Below are 24,062 nucleotides of genomic sequence, written 5' to 3'. Positions count from 1 at the left end.
ACTGGGATGTATCGTCTGTGTAAGATTTTTTTCCCTTCTCTTTAGCAGATCACCTGTGGCATCCAGGAACCGGTCACTTGATGCGATTTCTCCCTGGCAGTGGCAGGTCATCAGACAGCACACCAATGGCTGGCCACGTATTTGTGATACTAGGCAGATTTGCAGTCAGCTTTTGGTCTGTACGCTATTTATTGCACTTGGGACATTTGGTCTTCAGGTGCTCATACTATTCCTGTCTGAGCTCCTGCTGAATCGAACGGTTACAGTATCTATCATTCATTTAAAAAAACAACTTTTTTTTTTTTTTTGCTACATACTTTTGTGCCTCCTTGTTAGGCGGCTATTCCTACAGATGAGGTCAGCGAAACACTAACTGGTCAGATAGTGTTTTTACCTGCTCAAACCAGTATATATATTACACCATTATAGGTATGCTCGGAAGGCCTCCAGCGGAAGCAGCTCTTTTGCGTCAGTTTCTCTTCTACAAGAGGTTTCCTTGTTTGCCAGACATGACAGTCCTTTAGATTGTTCTGGCAGGTGAACGCAAGTCTGAAATATACGCACCCCATTCTACTCCATAGTGTATGAAGGTAAGCTTTAGAGATCTCAAATAAAGTGACCTTGTGTTTATTTATTTTTATATTCCACTTCTCGCACTTTATATTCAGGTACTGTAGGTATTTCCCTATCTCCAATCTAAGATTGTACCAGAGACAATGGAGAGTAAAGTGACTTGCCCAAGGTCACAAAGAACGAGAGTGGGACTCAAACGCTGGTCTCCTGGTTCGTAGCCCACTGCTCTAACCACCAGGCTCCTCCTCCACTTCCTTGTAACATGGTGAGCACCTAATTTCCCTGAGATCATCGATGTGACTGTAAGCTCACTGCGGGATCCCATGGCTCTACCAACATTGCTCTAAATGATAGCTATTATTTTGTTAGGGCAAGGTTTACAGACCCAACACTATGCAATTTGGCGGATATATTCTTACAAATCACTCAACTGGTACACACTTCACTCCTCCTAACCACTTAGGCTGGGTTCCCATTGCTTTTTCTACAGGAGTTTTATTTTGCATCTCAGATGGCCAAGGCATCCTGTTCCCAGAACCTGGTTTTCCACCATACAATTCAGGTTCTCTTCCAAGGATATCAGAGCTTTTCCCCTGGTACTCAGATTGAGCCATCATTTATCTGTTTTCTTCGTGGTCATCATATGCAGGTATTTCTGACTGAATTCAGCCTCACTGGTAGAATTCTGCTTGGTGGATCCTGTATGAGGCAGGCAATGCAGGGATGCCATGGTTCCTCCATCCTGCGTAATGTACCCCTGGGGATTCGGGAGGGGGCCTGGACACCAGCGTGGCAATTACAGCATAAAAGAGCATTCCTGAATGGCGGTACTAGCACATCTTGATGTCCACCTCAATTATCCTCCTTTGGTTTCAAAGAGGCTGTGCTATCTCTGTAGTATAGATATTACTATTTCCAAATGAAACCGCATATGTTGGAAGTATTCTGTAGTTTTCCTCCTTTGGTTTGCCATCTCAATAGCAATATGCAGTAACGACATTATTATGGCTTCCCAAGTTGTTGACCGCGAGCCTCGCTGGGCTTTACAACTTTAGGCAGCATTACGGATTTTATAATATGACTGAAGCTAGGTTGGTGGAGTGCCCACGGCAAGGGGGCTTGTGGCGGGGTTGGCCATGTCCTGTGATGCACGGCATGTACCATGTTTGAAAGCAGAGAACAAGTAGTATTGTTGTATTCTGCTTCTAAATTGCATCGCTGGGTGGGACCGAGACGAGTTTCCGGTCAAGTCTCCAGGTCTGACGGCTAAGACTGGCCTGTGCACCATCCAAAAATAATGCATGACCCCTGCACTTTTATGGACCAGGGCCTTGCTGCAGTGCAGCGAACCGACAGTGATCATGGATTGAATTATGGGATATCCCAAGGGGGCGGGGCTTCAACGGCCCTGCATCCCCCAACTGTGCTACATGATTGTAGCATTTTGTAAAACTGGGGCGAGGCTTAGATGATTCTGCGCTCCCAATGGCGACACATTGCTGTAGCATCATCATATGGTGCATTTGACGAACTGAAATTTAACATTTATTTATTATTTATTTATAGATTCTTTTATACCGCGGTATGTATAGACATACATCACCTCGGTTTACAGTGAAACATGTGAGGGTGAGGTCACCCTGGTGTTGCAGTTGGGTGCTGCAGTCAGGATAGTGGACCCTTGGGCCGGACTACCCAGGGAGGCAGGGTAGGCCGGGAGGCGGAGCCACAGGCTAGCGGTGTTCACCCGGGAACTAGAAACCCCCCAGGAGGAGCCCGTAGGGTCCTGGAACCTTGGGACTTAGGAGAACGCTCAGAGTCTATAGACAGAGGAAGCCTGGGCAGAGGGCGTAGCAATGAAAAGTCCAAAGAGAACACAAAAGTCTATAAGCCAGCAATGCAGGTTGAGGACCAGCTGAAGGTAGGACAGAGCAGTAACAACACCTGTGGCAAGCTGGGCCGTGAGGCAGGAGTTGAAGGCAGGCTGTGGACCGGGGCAGGCTGTAGCCTGGAACGGAGTCTGTAGCTGGCTGTGAACCGGAGCAGGCTGAAGACTGGTACGGGGCCTGCAGCTGGCTGAGAACCGGAGCAGGCTGAAGCGAAGCCAGGAACGGACCGAGGTCGGAGGCAGGCGGCAGGCTGAAGCGTAGTCAAGGCAATCCAAAGGTCAAGTCAGGAGCGAGAACAGACGAAGCGCAACTCAGAACTACTAGGCAGTAGTGAACCTCGTTGCAAGGCAAGGAGAAGGCGTCCGGACGCCGGTTAAATCAGACTCAGGGCGTGGCGTCGTTAGCACAGGCGGGGCCAGACTTCCGGGAGCTGTGCGCACAAAGTGGGTGTCCTCACGCGTGCGCGAGGCAGCGGGGAGACGGGCAAGCAATGGCGGACGCCATGAGGAACCAGTAGAGCCGCAGGGGTCCCGGGCGTACGGAACGCGGCGTTTCCAGTAGTGGAGGTGAGCCCTGCTCAGAGTAAGAGAAGGGGAAGCGGTGGAGACCGCAACACCTGGGAATTAGTAATAATATTTAGTAATTGAATCTGTATGCAACTGAGTTGTGTGCATTGTCCTATGCTGTGGCCATGGACATCCAATAAAGATCTTTGTGAATGTTGGTGTGACAGCGTGGAGCCTTACAAATACGTGAGGAGCAGTTGGGGGTGAATGGTTAATCGCAGGGAGGCGAGAGATGGTTGAGGAATTTTGTGCCATCATCCAGGCTGCTTTGACTTATAACTACATAATGTTTTATAGTGCCCGGGGCTCCTCCGTCTGATCTCAGTCTCACCTCTGTACTTATGGAGATTCTTTACATCCTTTGAAAGTTGTATTTTATTAGTCTCTTGTGCGTTGACTTTATGTGTTATTATGGATGTTTCTTTGCTAACCGCTATGGATTTTGGATATAACAGGATATAAAAGTTTTAAATAAAACAAAATACTGTGTATGCAGTATACAGAAAATTTCAGCAACTTAAAGGGGTTTATTTTATCCAGGAGATGACATTAAGAAGTCAGCTTGTGGAGGAGCAGAGCAGAAGAGCAGCCCAATGGGTTATGAACCAGGGAAACCAGGATCCTTATCCCTCTGCTGCTCCTTGTGATTTTGGGCAAATCACTCTACCTTCCTTTGCTTCAGGTACAAACAGACTGAGTCTTCTAGCGAGAGGGAAAAACCTGCAGTACCTGAATATAATCTGCTTTCTTGTGCTGAAAAGCAATAAATAAATAAATAAGTGCCTTGATCGCCGCCCCTGAGATCAGCCTGCTTATGTTCCAGTTGGGTTGAAATGAGGACAGATATATAGATACAGGCATAATCTGTCTAAAACAGAAAACAGAATCATGGTCTGAAAAGCAGAACATTGCTTTGGCCACAGAGAAACGGAACAGTAAATGCTGGGTTAAGCAACCTGAGAATAATAAAGGGGAGGGGGTTTCTGATATTATTTTGCTGCAGCCAAAAGGTACCTGAGAAATAAATCTTAGGCAAACAGCTGAGCACCCAAGCTTTGGGGAAAAGCAGCAATTGACAGCTCGTTAGCAAGCAAAGGGGCCGATGCAATGCAGTGCGCTCAGCAGAGCACGCTGTTTAACCTGCTGTGGGAAGCAGGTTAAATAGGTGTTAATCCACTCCCTAATGCAATAGGGATCAGTGCCTATTTAACGTGCGTCCCACGCAGAGTGAATGAGTTAGCGCTCATCACATGCAAATGCATCTGAGCGAGGCTTTCACTCATTCACTGCAATGCAAAAAAATAAATGTGCATCTCAGACGCACATTTATCGCTCAGATGTTAACGCCTGCCTGGACAGATACTGTAATCCCGTGCGGAAAGTGGGCGCTCAGTGTTGAGCTTTCCTAACGCGCTCCCAGCCACCTCTCCTTGGCATGCAATACCGAATTTAAATGAGGGGTCGCACTAAAAAGGAAATACTAGGGGGACAATAGTGCACCCCTAGTGCCTCCTCCTGGACTTCCGCTGCTAAGAGGTGGCTGTCAGCAAGTTTGGGAAACGGAAGCTCAATCTTACAAGTGTCCATTTTCCTAACCTGACCCTGCGGCACATTTAAAAAACGAAAAAAAAAAAAAATTGTATTTTCTTTTTAACCTTTTGGTTCCTCTGATTTAATATCGCCACAATATTAAGTTGGAGAATGTACAGAAAAGCAGTATTTTCTGCATTTCTGTACACTTTTTCAGGCTGCATAAAATTTGTGGATCGGGCGCACATTTTTTTTCTGTATCCTGGATGAATAGCTAATAGCCTCATCAGCATGCATTTGCATGTGATGAGCGCTCATAGTTTCGGGGGGTTTGGACGTGCTAAACCTCTTATTACTACTGAAGAGAAGTAAATCACCTGGACTGGATGGTATACACCCCAGGGTTCTGAAGGAACCCAAAAATGAAATTTCAGACCTATTAGTAAAAATTTGTAACTTATCATTAAAATCATCCATTGTACCTGAAGACTGGAGGATAGCTAATGTAACCCCAAAATTTAAAAGGGGCTCCAGGTACGAAACTACAGACCGGTTAGCCTAACTTCAGTGCCAGGAAAAAGAGTGGAAAGTGTTCTAAACATCAAAATCACAGAACATATAGAAAGACATGGTTTAATGGAACAAAGTCAGCATGGCTTTACCCAGGGCAAGTCTTGCCTCACAAATCTGCTTCACTTTTTTGAAGGAGTTAATAAACATGTGGATAAAGGTGAACCGGTAGATGTAGTATACTTGGATTTTCAGAAGGCGTTTGACAAAGTTCCTCATGAGAGGCTTCTAGGAAAAGTAAAAAGTCATGGGATAGGAGGCGATGTCCTTTCGTGGATTACAAAATGGCTAAAAGACAGGAAACAGAGAGTAGGATTAAATGGACAATTTTCTCAGTGGAAGGGAGTGAGCAGTGGAGTGCCTCAGGGATCTGTATTGGGACCCTTACTTTTCAATATATTTATAAATGATCTGGAAAGAAATACGAAGAGTGAGGTAATCAAATTCGCAGATGTTACAAAATTGTTCAGAGTAGTTAAATCACAAACAGACTGATAAATTGCAGGAAGACCTTGTGAGACTGGAAAATTGGGCATCCAAATGGCAGATGAAATTTAATGTGGATAAGTGCAAGGTGATGCATATAGGGAAAAATAACCCATGCTATAGTTATACAATGTTAGCTTCCATATTAGGTGCTGCAACCCAAGAAAGAGATCTAGGCATCATAGTGGATAACACATTGAAATCGTCGGCTCAGTGTGCTACGGCAGTCAAAAAAGCAAACAGAATGTTAGGAATTATTAGAAAGGGAATGGTGAATAAAACGGAAAATGTCATAATGCCTCTGTATCGCTCTATGGTGAGACCGCACCTTGAATATTGTGTGCAATTCTGGTCGCCGCATCTCAAAAAATATATAATTGCGATGGAGAAGGTACAGAGGAGGGCTACCAAAATGATAAGGGGAATGGAACAACTCCCCTATGAGGAAAGACTAAAGAGGTTAGGACTTTTCAGCTTGGAGAAGAGACGGCTGAGGGGGGATATGATAGAGGTGTTTAAAATCATGAGAGGTCTAGAACGGGTAGATGTGAATCGGTTATTTACTCTTTCGGATAATAGAAAGACTAGGGGGCACTCCATGAAGTTAGCATGGGGCACATTTAAAACTAATCGGAGAAAGTTCTTTTTTACTCAACGCACAATTAAACTCTGGAATTTCTTGCTAGAGGATGTGGTTAGTGCAGTTAGTGTAGCTGTGTTTAAAAAAGGATTGGATAAGTTCTTGGAGGAGAAGTCCATTACCTGCTATTAAGTTTACTTAGGGAATAGCCACTGCTATTAATTGCATCAGTAGCATGGGATCTTCCTAGTGTTCGGGTACTTGCCAGGTTCTTATGGCCTGGATTGGCCTCTGTTGGAAACAGGATGCTGGGCTTGATGGACCCTTGGTCTGACTCTGGCATGTTCTTATGGGTAGTGGACGCGCGTCCAATATTGGATAAAACAGTGCACTCAGTTGAGTGCACTTTAATGCATCACCCTGAGAATAAACAATTATAAAATACAATAATTTTGATAATAATCATTCCACCATAAAATGTAAATCCTGAAAGAGAGCGAAGAACTAAACATCTTCCGGAGGAGCTAAGATCTGAATCAGATGTGCTTCAGTTTAGAAAGCTTCTCAAATCATATTTTTTCACCTTAGCTCTCACTGAAGGTCCAACAGTTTCACCTGGGTTTCTTCTTTCCGCCTTTTAAAAAAGTTTTTTTTTTAATTTATAACTAAAGTATTGAACAGATGCCTAAACCTGCTTTAGCATCAGGTACATTTCTCCTGCATAAAGGAAAGATAATAAAATACAATTCATTTTCCGTACCATAGTGGATGAGACCAAAGGCCCATCAAGCGCAGCATCCTGTCTGCAATGGTGGCCAGGTCCGGTCACGAATAACCAGCAGATGCCGAAGAACAGACCCAGTCCTTCCTGATCATAACCAGGGACGAGCAGTGGCTTTCCCGAGTCTACCTGCCTAATAATGGTTTATGGACTTTTCCTCCAGAAACCCTGCTATGTAAAAAAAAAACAAATCTATGCTAAGATACAGCAAAATAAATCTCCAAACCTCTCAGAGGGGACAGGCAAACCTAGTGCTGCTCACTTTACGCACGAGAGGGGAATTTGGAAGGGTGACCGTCTGCCCAGTGAGCGGGGCTACGGGTGTATGCTCCCCCTCAAACTCCACACGCACACATTAGCTGTACTTTCCCTCTGACCAAGGGTCTAAACTTTGCATAAAACACACTTGCAGCCTTTACACCAATGTGAGCAAACTGTGCAGCAAAGGTAGGATTATTTCAGGGCTCCAGGAAAACTTCCTGCTCCTACAAATACAAAATAAATTCACAATTGGATGGGGTTCTGGACCCAGCCCTTAATTCTGGTTCCCTCTGCCCAACATGCAGAAGCTGTGATGCTTCTGACTCCTTGGTAAAGCATGAGAACACATGAACGATGGTTGGGGCCTTCAGCTTCTTCCTTCTGGTTGCTGGGCCCCCCCCAGGTGTTGTCTGGCTATTAAAGGAGGACTAAAAGGTAGGATTGCTTTAACCATCTCCTTCCAAGGTTTAGTTTTTGGGGGGTCCTGTGCAGTCTCAGCTCTAGCTAATTCTCACATTGGCCCTATAAATGGTGTAGCAGCCCAGAGAAGGCCCAAAACGTGTGAGCTTGGCCTGCACGCTGCAGTGTGGGTTTCTGGAGTATGAAGCAGTGGGGGTGAGAGCAGAGATCAGGAACCAGAAGAGCTCGTCTTGCTCTGGAAACTCCTGGCTTCCCGATCCCAGCATATGGAGGGCATGCATGGACATTGTTTAAAAATACAATCATAGAGGCGCAGTCCATATGTATTCCACACATTAAGAAAGGTGGGAGGAAGGCAAAACGATTACCGGTATAGTTAAAATGTGAGGTGACAGAGGCTATTTTAGCCAAAAAATCATCCTTCAAAAATTGGAAGAAAAATCCATCTGAAGAAAATAGGATAAAGCATAAGCATTGTCAAGTTAAGTGTAAAACATTGATAAGACAGGCGAAGAGAGAATATGAAATGAAGTTGGCCATAGAGGCAAAAACTCATAATAAAAACCTTTTCAAATATATCCAAAGCAAGAAACCTGTGAGGGAGTCGGTTGGACCATTAGACTGAAGGGTTAAAGAGGCTCTTAGGGAAGATAAGGCCATTGCAGAAAGACTAAATTAATTCTTTGCTTGTGTTTCTAATAAAGATGTTGGGGAGATACCAGTACCGGAGATGGTTTTCAAGGGTGAGGAGTCAGATGAACTGAGCAAAACAACAGTGAACCTGGAAGATGTAGTAGGCCAGATTGACAAACTAAAGAGTAGCAAATCACCTGGACCGGATGGTATCAGATCTATTAGTTAAAATGTATAACCTATTATTAAAATCATCCATTGTACTTGAAGACTGGAGGGTGGCCAATTTCACCCCAATATTTAAAAAGTGCTCCAGGGGTGTTCCTGGAAACTATAGACCAGTAAGTCTGACTTCAGTGTTGGGAAAATTAGTGGAAACTATTCTCAAGATCAAAATCACAGAGCATATAGAAAGACATGGTTCAATAGAACACAGTCAACATGGATTTACCCAAGGGAAGTCTTTCGTAACAAATCTGCTTCTTTTTTTTTTTTGACGGGGTTAATAAACATGTGGATAAAGGTGAACCGGTAGATGTGGTGTATTTGGATTTTCATAAGGCATTTGACAAAGTCCCTCATAATAGGTTTCTAATGAAACTAAAATGTCATGGGATAGGAGGCAATGACCTTTCATGGATTACAAACTGGTTGAAAGACAGGAAACGGAGAGTAGGATTAAATGGTCAATTTTCTCAATGGAAAAGGGTAAACAGTGGAGTGCCTCAGGGATCTGTACGGTGACCTCAGAACAGCAGAACACTGCATACTCCTGCAACAGTGACAGCGATAATGAATACATCATTATTGAACTAGAAGACTGAGAAAACAGTAGCTAATTCTGCTAATTCTGCTGACAGTGTAGCTGGGTTTAAAAAAGGTTTGGATAACTTCTTAGAGAAGTCCATTACCTGCTATTAATCAAGTTGACTTAGAAAATAGCCACTGCTATTACTAGCAACAGTAACATGGGATATACTTAGTTTATGGATATTTGCCAGGTACTTGTGACATGGATTGGCCACTGTTGGAAACAGGATGTTGAGCTTCATGGACCCTTGGTGTGACCCAGCATGGCAATTTCTTATTTTCTTAAACTCAACGGAAGTGACTGCTCAGAAGCTGTACAGAACTTTCTGGAAGTACTGGCTACAGGCAAAGTCCCAAATTCAGTGGTCCGACTCCCTGAACACATCAGTAAGGAAGACATTCCAAATGGGTTTGAGTCTAGCATGAATTGGACAGATAAGATAAAAATCATTTCCAGAATCAGGGGAGATTCTGACTGGGCCCCTCCCAGGTTTCAGATTATATTTAACATTCATCCTTTGCTCAAGAGAGATACAGTTGTAGCTGCACAGAGCTTTGTGTGCTGGCTGTGGTACCAAGGTAGAGTCCAGGTACAACAGAAGGTTGTGATATTGCGATTACCTCGGGACATATTTCTGCCACAGCTATGCGGAGTCCTCCATTCCAGTCCAGATAATAATGAAGTGGGACTTCAAGTATTACGTCTGCAACTTCTCCAAGCAGCTCCTGGACGGCCCATGGCAGGAACACATCTTTAATGTTTCTTGCATCAACAAAGTCCTCTACACAAAAGTCAGAGACCTGGATCGGGTCAGGGAATTCCAAGAGCAGCTCATTCTTATTAAAATGTTGTTGAAAACCTGTAGATTTGCTGAACGTTCGAGGATGTATGTGCTCACCGGATGATGGAACTTCATTTGTTCTCGTTGGATGACTTTCTAAAAGTCAAACGAGGCCTGCTGCTGCCTTGTCTGAGAGCTCTTGGAAAGTTCTATGGCTCATGTGGAAAATTTGAGATGAGTCAAAGTATCTATGAGTTTTGTCAGAGCTCAAATGTAATCTTCCCATTTTATCTGTAAATGCAAGCAACATGTAGCCTGCAAAGCATGCTTTCATAAACAGTGATTCAAATCTGAAGACTGCCCAAGATGTCGGAGGATACAGGCACACAAGAGACTTCTAATACTGTGTCTCCAGATTTATAGGATACAGAGGATTCATTAGATTTTCACTCAACGCACAATTAAGCTCTGGAATTTGTTGCCAGAAGATGTGGTTAGTGCAGTTAGTGTAGCTGGGTTCAAAAAAGGTTTGGATAGTCTTGAAGGAGAAGTCCATTAACGGCTATTAATCAAGTTTACTTAGGGAATAGCCATTGCTATTAATTGCATCAGTAGCATGGGATCTTCTTGGTGTTTGGGTAATTGCCAGGTTCTTGTGGTGTGGTGTGGCCTCTGTTGGAAATAGGATGCGGGGCTTGATGGACCCTCAGTGTGACAATCTATGTTCTTATGACACTGTTTAAATAGCCCTATTTTTCCCTCCCATCTATATTTATGGAATACTGTTTTTAATCATTGCAGTTTACAAACCGATATTTAACTCTTCACCTGCTGAGCCAGCAAGGACAGACTTCATTCGGGCTAGCACTGAGTGACCATATTATACACCTCTAGAGTCCTTGCTCTTTGCCAGCTAGTGGTGCAACACCAGCTGAAAACTGAGAATCGGATCTGGACAGTACTATAAAGAATTCCTGATGTGGCTTAAACATTGTACCAGGTTTACAATTTAAGGAAGAAAATCATCTCTGGAAAATGTGAAATACGGAACTTGCACTGGATTGCTCTGAGCAATGGGAAGTAGCAGTCTGCAAATTTTGTATTAAACAGTATTGAGGAAATTTATTAGGAAAACATTTTAGGTTTATTTGTATAAAGGCACGTAATATCTTGACTTGAAAGTTGATGTGCAGAAATCTATTGTTTTAAGGTATGTGTGTTCTTAATTATTTTTTTTTTTTAAAGGTTACCCTTTCTTGCTCCTTGTATGGGATGTTTTTATTTAAACTTTGCTTTTAGTCATTTTTTTAAACACTGAACTACTTATCAGGAGAAGGAATTTGATTATGAATGATCTGGACATCTGCAGCTTGATAAAAACAGAACCAGCTCGTCAGACAGGTGCCCCCACGGTGCCAGAAGTGACCATACAAAGAACATACATAAAACTTATTCCGCCCGTCCAGTCTCAGCGGGAATTCTGTTCCCCACCAGTTTCAAGGGGGCAGATCCCGACCCCACTAGCTTGAATCATAATCCTATCATGTCCTGCACAGAGAAGGGAGTTCATCCCAGCTCCCAGAGCACACAGAAAAACACAAAACCAAGAATAACTCCCCCCCATACCAGCAGAGTCCGGGCGAAAAAGAAATTAAACCACAGACGTAAACAGGAACTGCTCCAGACTGTCCTGAAAGGATGATGCAAAAAGAAATCCAGACCGGTCACATCCACAACATTAAAACCAAAACACGAAGCAGTCTCAAAAAAACGCTCCAAAAGTGAACCCGCAGAGAGGCCTAAATATGCAGGAGGGGCACACACGTGTAGCAAATACCAGCTTGCTCCGACTCAAATTAGCTCCTTCCTAATCCATAACTGTGGGACCAAACAAAACCTGCACAAGTGTCTTCAAGCAAGATAGAAAGAAACTCATAGAAGAGCAAACAGAAAAACCTGCATCCCAGAGTCGCAGGCCACAGACTCCTGACCCAGACGTTAGCAGCTAAGCACCATGCACAGACACTATGCATGGTCTCCAGAGCCTCACTCCAGCTCACAAATCACTGCCTATCTTCCACTATGGCAACCTGCATCCCAGAGTCGCAGGCCACAGACTCCTGAGCCAGACATTAGCACCATGCACAGACACTATGCATGGTCTCCGGAGCCTCACTCCAGCTCACAAATCACTGCCTATCTTCCACTGTGGCAACCTGTATCCCAGAGTCACAGGCCTCAGACTCCTGAGCCAGACGTTAGCAGCTAAGCACCATGCACAGACACTAAGCATGGTCTCCAGCGCCTCACTCCAGCTCACAAATCACTGCCTATCTTCCACTGGGGCAACCTGTATCCCAGAGTCATAGGCCACAGACTTCTGACCCAGACGTTAGCAGCTAAGCACCATGCACAGACATGGTCTCCAGAGCCTCACTCCAGCTCACAAATCACTGCCTATCTTCCACTGGGGCAACCTGTATCCCAGAGTCGCAGGCCACAGACTCCTGAGCCAGACGTTAGCAGGAGACCATTCACAGACACTATGCATGGTCTCCGGAGCCTCACTCCAGCTCACAAATCACTGCCTATCTTCCACTGTGGCAACCTGTATCCCAGAGTCACAGGCCACAGACTCCTGAGCCAGATGTTAGCAGCTAAGCACCATGCACAGACACTATGCATGGTCTCCGGAGCCTCACTCCAGCTCACAAATCACTGCCTATCTTCCACTGTGGCAACCTGTATCCCAGAGTCACAGGCCTCAGACTCCTGAGCCAGATGTTAGCAGCTAAGCACCATGCACAGACACTATGCATGGTCTCCGGAGCCTCACTCCAGCTCACAAATCACTGCCTATCTTCCACTGGGGCAACCTGTATCCCAGAGTCGCAGGCCACAGACTCCTGACCCAGACGTTAGCAGCTAAACACCATGCACAGACACTATGCATGGTCTCCGGAGCCTCACTCCAGCTCACAAATCACTGCCTATCTTCCACTATGGCAACCTGTATCCCAGAGTCGCAGGCCACAGACTCCTGACCCAGACGTTAGCAGCTAAGCACCATGCACAGACACTAAGCATGGTCTCCGGAGCCTCACTCCAGCTCACAAATCACTGCCTATCTTCCACTGGGGCAACCTGTATCCCAGAGTCGCAGGCCACAGACTCCTGAGCCAGACGTTAGCAGGAGACCATTCACAGACACTATGCATGGTCTCCGGAGCCTCACTCCAGCTCACAAATCACTGCCTATCTTCCACTGGGGCCACCTGTATCCCAGAGTCGCAGGCCACAGACTCCTGACCCAGACGTTAGCAGCTAAACACCATGCACAGACACTATGCATGGTCTCCGGAGCCTCACTCCAGCTCACAAATCACTGCCTATCTTCCACTATGGCAACCTGTATCCCAGAGTCGCAGGCCACAGACTCCTGACCCAGACGTTAGCAGCTAAGCACCATGCACAGACACTAAGCATGGTCTCCGGAGCCTCAATCCAGCTCACAAATCACTGCCTATCTTCCACTATGGCAACCTGTATCCCAGAGTCGCAGGCCACAGACTCCTGAGCCAGACGTTAGCAGCTAAGCACCATGCACAGACACTAAGCATGGTCTCCAGAGCCTCACTCCAGCTCACAAATCACTGCCTATCTTCCACTGGGGCAACCTGTATCCCAGAGTCGCAGGCCACAGACTCCTGACCCAGACGTTAGCAGCTAAGCACCATGCACAGACACTATGCATGGTCTCCGGAGCCTCACTCCAGCTCACAAATCACTGCCTATCTTCCACTATGGCAACCTGTATCCCAGAGTCGCAGGCCACAGACTCCTGACCCAGACGTTAGCAGCTAAGCACCATGCACAGACACTAAGCATGGTCTCCGGAGCCTCAATCCAGCTCACAAATCACTGCCTATCTTCCACTATGGCAACCTGTATCCCAGAGTCGCAGGCCACAGACTCCTGAGCCAGACGTTAGCAGCTAAGCACCATGCACAGACACTAAGCATGGTCTCCAGAGCCTCACTCCAGCTCACAAATCACTGCCTATCTTCCACTGGGGCAACCTGTATCCCAGAGTCGCAGGCCACAGACTCCTGACCCAGACGTTAGCAGCTAAGCACCATGCACAGACACTATGCATGGTCTCCGGAGCCTCACTCCAGCTCACAAATCACTGCCTATCTTCCACTGGGGCAACCTGTATCCCAGAGTCGCAGGCCACAGACTCCTGACCCAGACGTTAGCAGCTAAGCACCATGCACAGACACTAAGCATGGTCTCCGGAGCCTCACTCCAGCTCACAAATCACTGCCTATCTTCCACTGGGGCAACCTGTATCCCAGAGTCGCAGGCCACAGACTCCTGAGCCAGACGTTAGCAGGAGACCATTCACAGACACTATGCATGGTCTCCGGAGCCTCACTCCAGCTCACAAATCACTGCCTATCTTCCACTGTGGCAACCTGTATCCCAGAGTCACAGGCCTCAGACTCCTGAGCCAGACGTTAACAGCTAAGCACCATGCACAGACACTATGCATGGTCTCCGGAGCCTCACTCCAGCTCACAAATCACTGCCTATCTTCCACTGGGGCAACCTGTATCCCAGAGTCGCAGGCCACAGACTCCTGACCCAGACATTAGCAGCTAAACACCATGCACAGACACTATGCATGGTCTCCGAAGCCTCACTCCAGCTCACAAATCACTGCCTATCTTCCACTATGGCAACCTGTATCCCAGAGTCGCAGGCCACAGACTCCTGACCCAGACGTAAGCAGCTAAGCACCATGCACAGACACTAAGCATGGTCTCTGGAGCCTCACTCCAGCTCACAAATCACTGCCTATCTTCCACTGTGGCAACCTGTATCCCAGAGTCACAGGCCTCAGACTCCTGAGCCAGACGTTAGCAGCTAAGCACCATGCACAGACACTATGCATGGTCTCCGGAGCCTCACTCCAGCTCACAAATCACTGCCTATCTTCCACTATGGCAACCTGTATCCCAGAGTCGCAGGCCACAGACTCCTGACCCAGACGTTAGCAGTCAAACACCATGCACAGACACTATGCATGGTCTCCGGAGCCTCACTCCAGCTGACAAATCACTGCCTATCTTCCACTGTGGCAACCTGAATCCCAGAGTCGCAGGCCACAGACTCCTGACCCAGACGATAGCAGCCAAACACCATGCACAGACACCATGCATGGTCTCCGGGGCCTCACTCCAGCTCACAAATCACTGCCTATCTTCCACTGGGGCAACCTGTATCCCAGAGTCACAGGTCACAGACTCCTGACCCAGACGTTAGCAGCCAAACACCATGCACAGACACCATGCATGGTCGCCGGAGCCTCACTCCAGCTGACAAATCACTGCCTATCTTCCACTGTGGCAACCTGAATCCCAGAGTCGCAGGCCACAGACTCCTGACCCAGACGTTAGCAGCCAAACACCATGCACAGACACTATGCATGGTCTCCGGGGCCTCACTCCAGCTCACAAATCTCTGCCTGTCATCCATTTTGTCAATGAAATGATTTGTATCCTCTGCGGAGACTCGTAGCCTAGCTAGATAAAGCCCAGCACAGGGCGCTCCGTGCTGCGGTAAAACTGATGAAAAGTCCGGGAACCCAAATAGAAAGTGCCGGTTATCATACGTCTCAGGCGCGTAGCGTGCACAGCCGTCCCCCTGCAGCATGCGCTCACTCCCACCTCCACGCCTAACTCTTCCGGAAGCCGTGCTGCTACCCTTCTCCTCCTCCAGGAACCCATCACTCTCATGTCTGTAAACCTCTTAGCACGCTTATAGCGTGATAAGCGCAGAAAAGACATTTTAAATAAATAATATTTTTACAACAGCTACGAATTTCTACATCATCCGTCTCTTCCTGCGAAAAAACGTTTTCTTTGCAGGGACTGCATCTTCTTGCGGTCCTCAGTTAGTAACTCTCGCTCTTCTATGTGGCCCATGGTCTCCTCGAAACACGCCACATCCTCTTGCACAAAGATACCAAACGCACAAGCTCATTCACAACCACGCCAAGTTTGGTGTTAATATTTTAGCTTTTATTTGTGATATGTCCGATGAACATCGGCATAGAAAAAACAAATAAATAAAATTAGCGTTAACTTCTCAGTAAAAGAGTCAAACACGGTTTGTAATGCCTTTGCCATGTCTAATGGTGTCAAGGGACTCGGCCATTCCTCATACATGGACTCCTCTTCCAGGCAGGCATCCTCCACTGTCCCCTTCTTAGAAAAAACTGCCAACCCAGCATCCTGTTTCCAGCAGAGGCCAATCCAGGCTGCCAGCACCTGGCAAGGACCCAAACACTAAGCAGATCCCATGCTCCGGATGCCGATAATAAGTAGGTGCACGGCGAGCAGATTTTGAAAGCTGGAGAGAGATAATGTGCGTATCTCCCGCAGTGCGCACGTCTCGTACGTTTTCAAAAGGGGAGGGGCATAGGTGTGCTCTGGGCAGGGTATGGGCAATTTGGGGCCTGAATCCTGGTGCGAGCCAGCGTGCACAGAGGCCCCCCCTGCTGCCTAACTTTACTTCTGCTATGGATGTTACGCAGGTTAAGGCAGGAGTCAGGCTAACTGGTGGCTTTGAAGGCTGGAGGCCCTTTCCCTTAACTGGGCACAGACGGGTAAAAGTGGGAAAGGCGTTGGCACACGCCTCTTTTAAAATCCCCTCGATTTACATGGTAGAAGCAGAATTTGAAGACACGTGTGCGCGCCCACTTAAAATTTGGCACACGTGCGCACGGGCCAGGCTGTTTTATAACATTCACACATACGCTTAATTATATTATAAAATTGCCGGAGACTGGAGAGCGGGCCAACGTCTGCGTGCAAATGTGTGCTCGCATGCTGGTTTGAAAGTTACCTTCTTAGTCAACCTGATTAACAACCATTTACAGACGTCTCCAGAAACGTATCCAAACTCTTTTTAAACCCAGCTATGCTAACTGCCCTAATCACATCCTCTGGCAATGAATTCCAGAGCTTACCTGTACACTGAGTGAAAAAGAATTGTCTCCGATTTGTTTTAAATGTGCTACTTGCTAATTCATGGAATGCCCCCTAGTCCTGCTATTTTCCGAAAGAGTAAATAACTGAGTCACATCTACTCATTCAAGATCAAATCATGATCTTAAAGACCTCTATCATATCCCCCCTCAGCCGTCTCTTCTCCAAGCTGAACAGCCCTAATCTCTTTAGTCTTTCCTCATTTTGATTGCTCTTCTTTGAACCTTCTCCATCGCAATTATATCTTTTTTGAGATGCGGCGACCAGAATTGTATATTCAAGGTGCGGTCTCACCATGGAGCAATATAGAGGCATTATGACATTTTCCGATTTATTCACCATTCCCTTCCTAATAATTCCTACCATTGTTTGCTTTTGACCACCATAGCACACTGAGCCAACAATTTCAATGGTTTTTGTTTTTTTATTATGTTGTCTATTTTATTTTGTATTTTAATTATTTAATATTATTTAGTATGCATGTCTTATTGTAAAGTGCCCAAACTATGGAGGGCACGGTATATAAGAACTTTCAAATAAATAAATAAATAATCCACTATGACACCTAGATCTTTTTCCTGGGTGGTAGCACCTAATATGGAACCTAACATTGTGTAATTATAGCAGGGGTTATTTTTCCCTATGTGCAACACCTTGCACATGTCCACATTAAATTTCATCTGCCATTTGGATGCCCAATATTCCAGTCTCACAAGGTCTTCCTGTAATGTAGCACAATCCACTTGTGATTTAACTACTCTGAATAATTTTGTGTTTTGCTGCAAATTTGATAACCTCACTCGTAGGGATCCCTTTCCAGATCATTTATAAATACTGAAAATGAAAAGAACTGGTCCAAGTACAGATCCCTGAGGCACTCCACTGTATCGCTCCATGGTGAGACCACACCTTGAATGCTGTGTGCAAGTCTGGCTGCCGCAGCTCCAAAAAGACAGAGTAGCACAGAGAAAGGAGACCAAAATGATAAAAGGCATGGAATGGCTCTTGTATGAGGAAAGGCTGAAGAGGTTAGGGCTGTTCAGCTTGGAGAAGAGACGGCTGAGGGGGGATATGATAGAGGTCTTTAAGATCATGAGAGGTCTAGAACGGGTAGATGTGACTCGGTTATTTACTCTTTCGGATAGTAGAAAGACTAGGGGGCACTCCATGAAGTTAGCATGGGGCACATTTAAAACTAATCAGAGAAAGTTCTTTTGCACTCAATGCACAATAAAACTTTGTCAGAGGATGTGGTTAGTGCAGTTAGTGTATCTGGATTTAAAAAAGGTTTGGATAAGTTCCTGGAGGAGATGTCCGTAAACTGCTATCAATCAATAGGGAATAGCCACTGCTTGTTGCCGGAATTAGTAGCATGGGATCTGTTTGGGTACTCGTGATTTGGATTGGCCAAAGTTGGAAACAGAATACTGGGCTTGAAGGACCCTTGATCTTATCCGGTGTGGCATATCTTACGTTCTTATGTCATTGCTATGTTACTATGACTGCGTGTGTGATTTTATATATAAATATAAAAATCACAGAGCAAAGTAAAAAATATATATATATAATTTTTTTTCTTTGCTTGGTTTCTCTTTTGTGTGTCATTGCCAATTGTTAAATAAAGAATTATAAAAAAAAATTATACACTTTGAAAATAAGCACCAGAAAATGTGGTCAAGATGAAACCAGAAAGCCTCTGCTGACCTCCAGAGATCTCGGCACATCTGGATGCATTCTGCTGAATGCTGGCTGAACCTAAGACACAGAGCAGTGAAAATCCATTGTAAAACTACTTTATGAGAAATGGAACATTTCAAAGGTTTCTTCTTATTTGGGACCAATCAGGGCCGGTGCTGGCTTTTTTGCTGCCCCGTGTGAAGAAGGATTACTGTGCTGCCCCCACGATCATTCAGTCTCTGTCCTGCGCACATCAAAACTCCCCCCACGTGGAACCCATGGTCAAGGGAAGGGTATTAGGTACCCTAAGCAAACCTTACAGCCTTGCGTGCACACGCGCAATTCAAATATGCATTTATAAACAGATTTTACATGGAAAAAGCACATTCAGAAGCACAGTCATCTGAGGCAAAATATCACTTCCAACACGCGTATTATATTTACATGCACTGCTGTGGTGTGAACCAGAGACACCTGGAGCTGCTGAGGCATTAGACGTATTGTAATGTGAGCTGGGCCCTCAGAAAGCCATGAATACATGGAATTACCATTACAATATAGTAAACCTCCCTTACCAAAACATCCCTAACAACCTTATCTATGAAAAGGCAACACTGCACACATTACACCAGGCCCTAGGAAAACAGGACAAATCAAACTGCTTTAGATCACTACAGATAAACTCTATTTATTTAAAACATACCGCAAATCATAAGTTCTAATCTGTAAACAATAAAACATTCACAAAATCCATCACACATAGAACCAAACATCTATCATACCGACAAAATACGCTCTACCGTCCATAATGTGACTACCTACTCACATCCCACGTGAGCTTCACAGAAAGCCATCTGAAATCATGAGGCTTCTCAGCCACAAATACGCTCTGCCTTCCATAATTTTATTTATTTATTTTATTTATTTAAGGTTTTTTTATACCGGCATTCATGAACTCGTTCACATCATGTCGGTTTACAGAAAACAGGGGTGCGGATAATACAACCAAATGTGAATACCTACTCATATCACACGTGAGCTTCACAGAAAGCCATCTGAAATCATGAGGCTTCTCAGCCACAAATACGCTCTGTCTTCCATAATGTGAATACCTACTCACATCACACGTGAGCTTCACAGAAAGCCATCTGAAATCATGAGGCTTCTCAGCCACAAATACGCTCTGCCTTCCATAATGTGAATACCTACTCACATCACACGTGAGCTTCACAAAAAGCCATCTGAAATCATGAGGCTTCTCAGCCACAAATACGCTCTGTCTTCCATAATGTGAATACCTACTCACATCCCACGTGAGCTTCACAGAAAGCCATCTGAAATCATGAGGCTTCTCAGCCACAAATACGCTCTGCCTTCCATAATGTGAATACCTACTCACATCCCACATGAGCTTCACAGAAAGCCATCTGAAATCATGAGGCTTCTCAGCCACAAATACGCTCTCTGTCTTCCATAATGTGACTACCTACTCACATCACACGTGAGCTTCACAGAAATCATCTGAAATCATGAGGCTTCTCAGCCACAAATACGCTCTGTCTTCCATAATGTGAATACCTACTCACATCCCACGTGAGCTTCACAGAAAGCCATCTGACATCATGAGGCTTCTCAGCCACAAATACGCTCTGTCTTCCATAATGTGAATACCTACTCACATCACACGTGAGCTTCACAGAAAGCCAACTGACATCATGAGGCTTCTCAGCCACAAATACGCTCTGTCTTCCATAATGTGACTACCTACTCACATCACACGTGAGCTTCACAAAAAGCCATCTGAAATCATGAGGCTTCTCAACCACAAATACGCTCTACCTTCCATAATGTGAATACCTACTCACATCACACGTGACCTTCACAGAAAGCCATCTGAAATCATGAGGCTTCTCAACCACAAATACGCTGTCTTCCATAATGTGAATACCTACTCACATCCCACGTGAGCTTCACAGAAAGCCATCTGAAATCATGAGGCTTCTCAGCCACAAATACGCTCTGTCTTCCATAATGTGAATACCTACTCACATCACACGTGAGCTTCACAGAAATCATGAGGCTTCTCAGCCACAAATACGCTCTGTCTTCCATAATGTGAATACCTACTCACATCACACGTGACCTTCACAGAAAGCCATCTGAAATCATGAGGCTTCTCAACCACAAATACGCTGTCTTCTATAATGTGAATACCTACTCACATCACACGTGAGCTTCACAGAAAGCAATCTGAAATCATGAGGCTTCTCAGCCACAAATACGCTCTACCTTCCATAGTGTGAATACCTACTCACATCACACGTGAGCTTCACAGAAATCATCTGAAATCATGAGGCTTCTCAGCCACAAATACGCTCTGTCTTCCATAATGTGACTACCTACTCACATCACACGTGACCTTCACAGAAATCATCAGGCTTCTCAGCCACAAATACGCTCTACCTTCCATAATGTGACTACCTACTCACATTACACGTGAGCTTCACAGAAATCATCTGAAATCATGAGGCTTCTCAACCACAAATACGCTCTGTCTTCCATAATGTGAATACCTACTCATATCCCACGTGACCTTCACAGAAAGCAGTCTGAAATCATGAGGCTTCTCAGCCACAAATACGCTCTACCTTCCATAATGTGACTACCTACTCACATCACACGTGACCTTCACAGAAATCATCAGGCTTCTCAGCCACAAATGCCATTTTGATGGAAACCTTTTTTTTAAATTCAATCAAGTACTTCTTGATCTACTACTCAGAAAGGCCTGGGAAAACAAAAAGGTCTTTAACATTTTCCTGAATTTCAAAAAGGGAAGATTCTTCCTTTAAACGTCGAGGTAGGGCATTCCATAATTCAGGGCCCCCCACATGCAGAGTTTCATCCAAACGGATGAGTTTAAATGACGGAATATTCAAAAGATTCTGACTGGAAGGTCTCAGGGCTCGTGCTGGACAATAAAGATTTAGGAACTAGACCATGTAGCCCCTTAAAGACGAACATTCGAATCTTAAAGGACTTAGGAAGCCAATGTAAATTCATCAAAATAAGTGATGTGTGTTCACGGAGTGGGATCCCAGCCACTGAATTCTGTACAGATTGCAGAGCCTTTAGGGATTTTTGCGGGAGGCCAAGGTACAAGGCATTAAAATGATCTAATGAAGACAATGTTATAAATAGAAACGTGCTGAGCTGGAACCCACAGCAAGCAGCCTCTATATGCAGAGCAACAATGGAAAAACAGAAACATCACCCTTCTTCATAAAACATTAAATAATAACATCAAGAAATATAAAACAATCAATAAAATCATATTCATAAAAAGAATAAATACTCTTTTACCCCAAATACCAATGAAATATTTCAAAACATCTAATGAATAAAAAATCCAATAATTAAACAAATGTTCTATTCCCCCCCCCAAAAAAAAATTTAAATATTTCAAAAGAGCAGAATCATCAAATTACACCCAATAATTAAAACTAATAAGGATTTAAAAAGTCTCCTGCTCTCCATACCTGGATGCATTTTACAATTTCCACAGGAAAGGAAGAAAGGTATTCCAGGTATTCCATGTCATCTTATTTATTTACAAACCATAATTATAACTAAGAAAGTGTTTTAACCATTACCCATCTATACCTTACTAACTAATTATATAAGATTCCTATTATACTGTAACATAATACTCAATATGTGGAAAAAGCAAACAAGGAAATACCCAATTTTTATAGTACATTTCCTGAGCTGGTTGAGCGGAGCTGCTCTCAATTCTATGGTTATCCAAAAAAAATCTCACTTGGGATGGTTCAAAAAAAGGATATTGTGTGATATTCAGAAAAAGCAAGCATTTACAGGGATATCTACCTGAGAACTTAGCCCCCATTTGTCGAGCTACCTGTCCCATATCTAGAAATGTTTTCCTTCATATTTGAGTTACCCGAGTCAGATCTGGGAATACCCAGATCTTTTGTCCCAGGTACATTTTGCTTCTATTTCGAAAGAAAGAATTCAATATTAGATCTCTATCTGTTGATAGTACAAATGTTACCAAGAGTATCCCTCTGTAATCAATCTGTTCTTCAGCTGTTGTTTCTAAGAATGCAGGTAAGTCCATTTCTGAAATGGTCTTACCTGGGATCTTTTGATTTCCAGTCATTTTGAGATTGTCGTGGATTGGGGAGGTAGGGCTACACAAACTATCTTCTCTCTCACACACACACGCCATCTCTTATATACATGCCTATGCTCTCACACACACTTGCTCTCTTTCCCTCACAGCCACATGATGAGTGTGTGTGAGCATGCCTGTGAGAACCTATATGTGATGCACAGGCTCTCTCAGACACACACACTCCATCTCTTATATACATGACTATGCTCTCACACACACTTGCTCTCTTTCCCTCACAGCCACATGATGAGTGTGTGTGACCATGCCTGTGAGAAGCTATATGTGATACACAAGCTCTCTCAGAAACACACACACACACTGTTACAGTTTTGGCTGCAGTGCAACCGCCTCACCACCAGGGGTCCCTCTAGTGCTGGCTTTCCGGACAGGCCCAGTCCATCTTATCTGTCCACTCTGTGCTCTGGGTGTGTCCTTATAACCCTGCCTGCCAGTTGCCTCGGTGCTTCGGCATCGAGCTCACCTGGGCTCCCTGCTCTAGCCTTGCGCGGCCTTCGGGCCTTTCCTTGCCTTGCGCGGCCTTCGGGCCTTTCCTTGCCTTGCCCTGCGCGGCCTTCGGGCCTCCTTCCTCGCTGTTCTCACCTGGCCTACGGGCCTTCTGACCTGCCTGCTCTGCTTACGGTGTGTGGCCTACGGGCCTTCTGTGTATGTGTGGCCTATGGGCCTTCTGACCTGCTTGCCCTGACTACGGTGTGTGGCCTACGGGCCTTCTGTGTGTGTGGCCTACGGGCCTTCTGACCTGCCTGCTCTACTTATGGTGTGTGGCCTACGGGCCTTCTGTGTGTGTGTGTGGCCTACGGGCCTTCTGACCTGCCCTGCTCTGCTTATGGTGTGTGGCCTACGGGCCTTCTGTCTGTGTGTGTGTGGCCTACGGGCCTTCTGACCTGCCTTGCCCCGCTTATGGTGTGTGGCCTACGGGCCTTCTGTATGTGTGTGGCCTACGGGCCTTCTGACCTGCCTTGCCCCGCTTATGGTGTGTGGCCTACGGGCCTTCTGTGTGTGTGTGGCCTACGGGCCTTCTGACCTGCCTTGCCCCGCTTATGGTGTGTGGCCTACGGGCCTTCTGTGTGTGTGTGGCCTACGGGCCTTCTGACCTGCCTTGCCCTGCTTACTGTGCCCTGACCTAGCCTGGACCCAGACACTGCTTATTGCCGCCTGCCCTGACCCAGCCTGAACTTAGACTCTGCTCCTTGCCGCCTGCCCTGACCCAGCCTGAACTTAGACTCTGCTCCTTGC

The 24,062-nt window shown here is 45.4% G+C and overlaps 1 protein-coding gene and 1 pseudogene across 1 annotated transcript in view; one reads left to right on the top strand and one right to left on the bottom strand.

Annotated features, from left to right (window-relative positions):
* Positions 1–24,062, bottom strand: part of PRDM5 (PR/SET domain 5) — a 370,296-nt gene that overhangs the window by 146,701 nt on the left and 199,533 nt on the right. The gene's annotated exons all lie outside the window — the stretch shown is intronic.
* On the top strand, positions 9,363–10,323 carry LOC115079782 (annotated as a pseudogene).

Source organism: Rhinatrema bivittatum, chromosome 1 (assembly GCF_901001135.1).
Source record: "Rhinatrema bivittatum chromosome 1, aRhiBiv1.1, whole genome shotgun sequence".
Classification (NCBI taxonomy): Eukaryota; Metazoa; Chordata; class Amphibia; order Gymnophiona; family Rhinatrematidae; genus Rhinatrema; species Rhinatrema bivittatum.
This window is presented reverse-complemented; position numbering and strand designations above follow the sequence as displayed.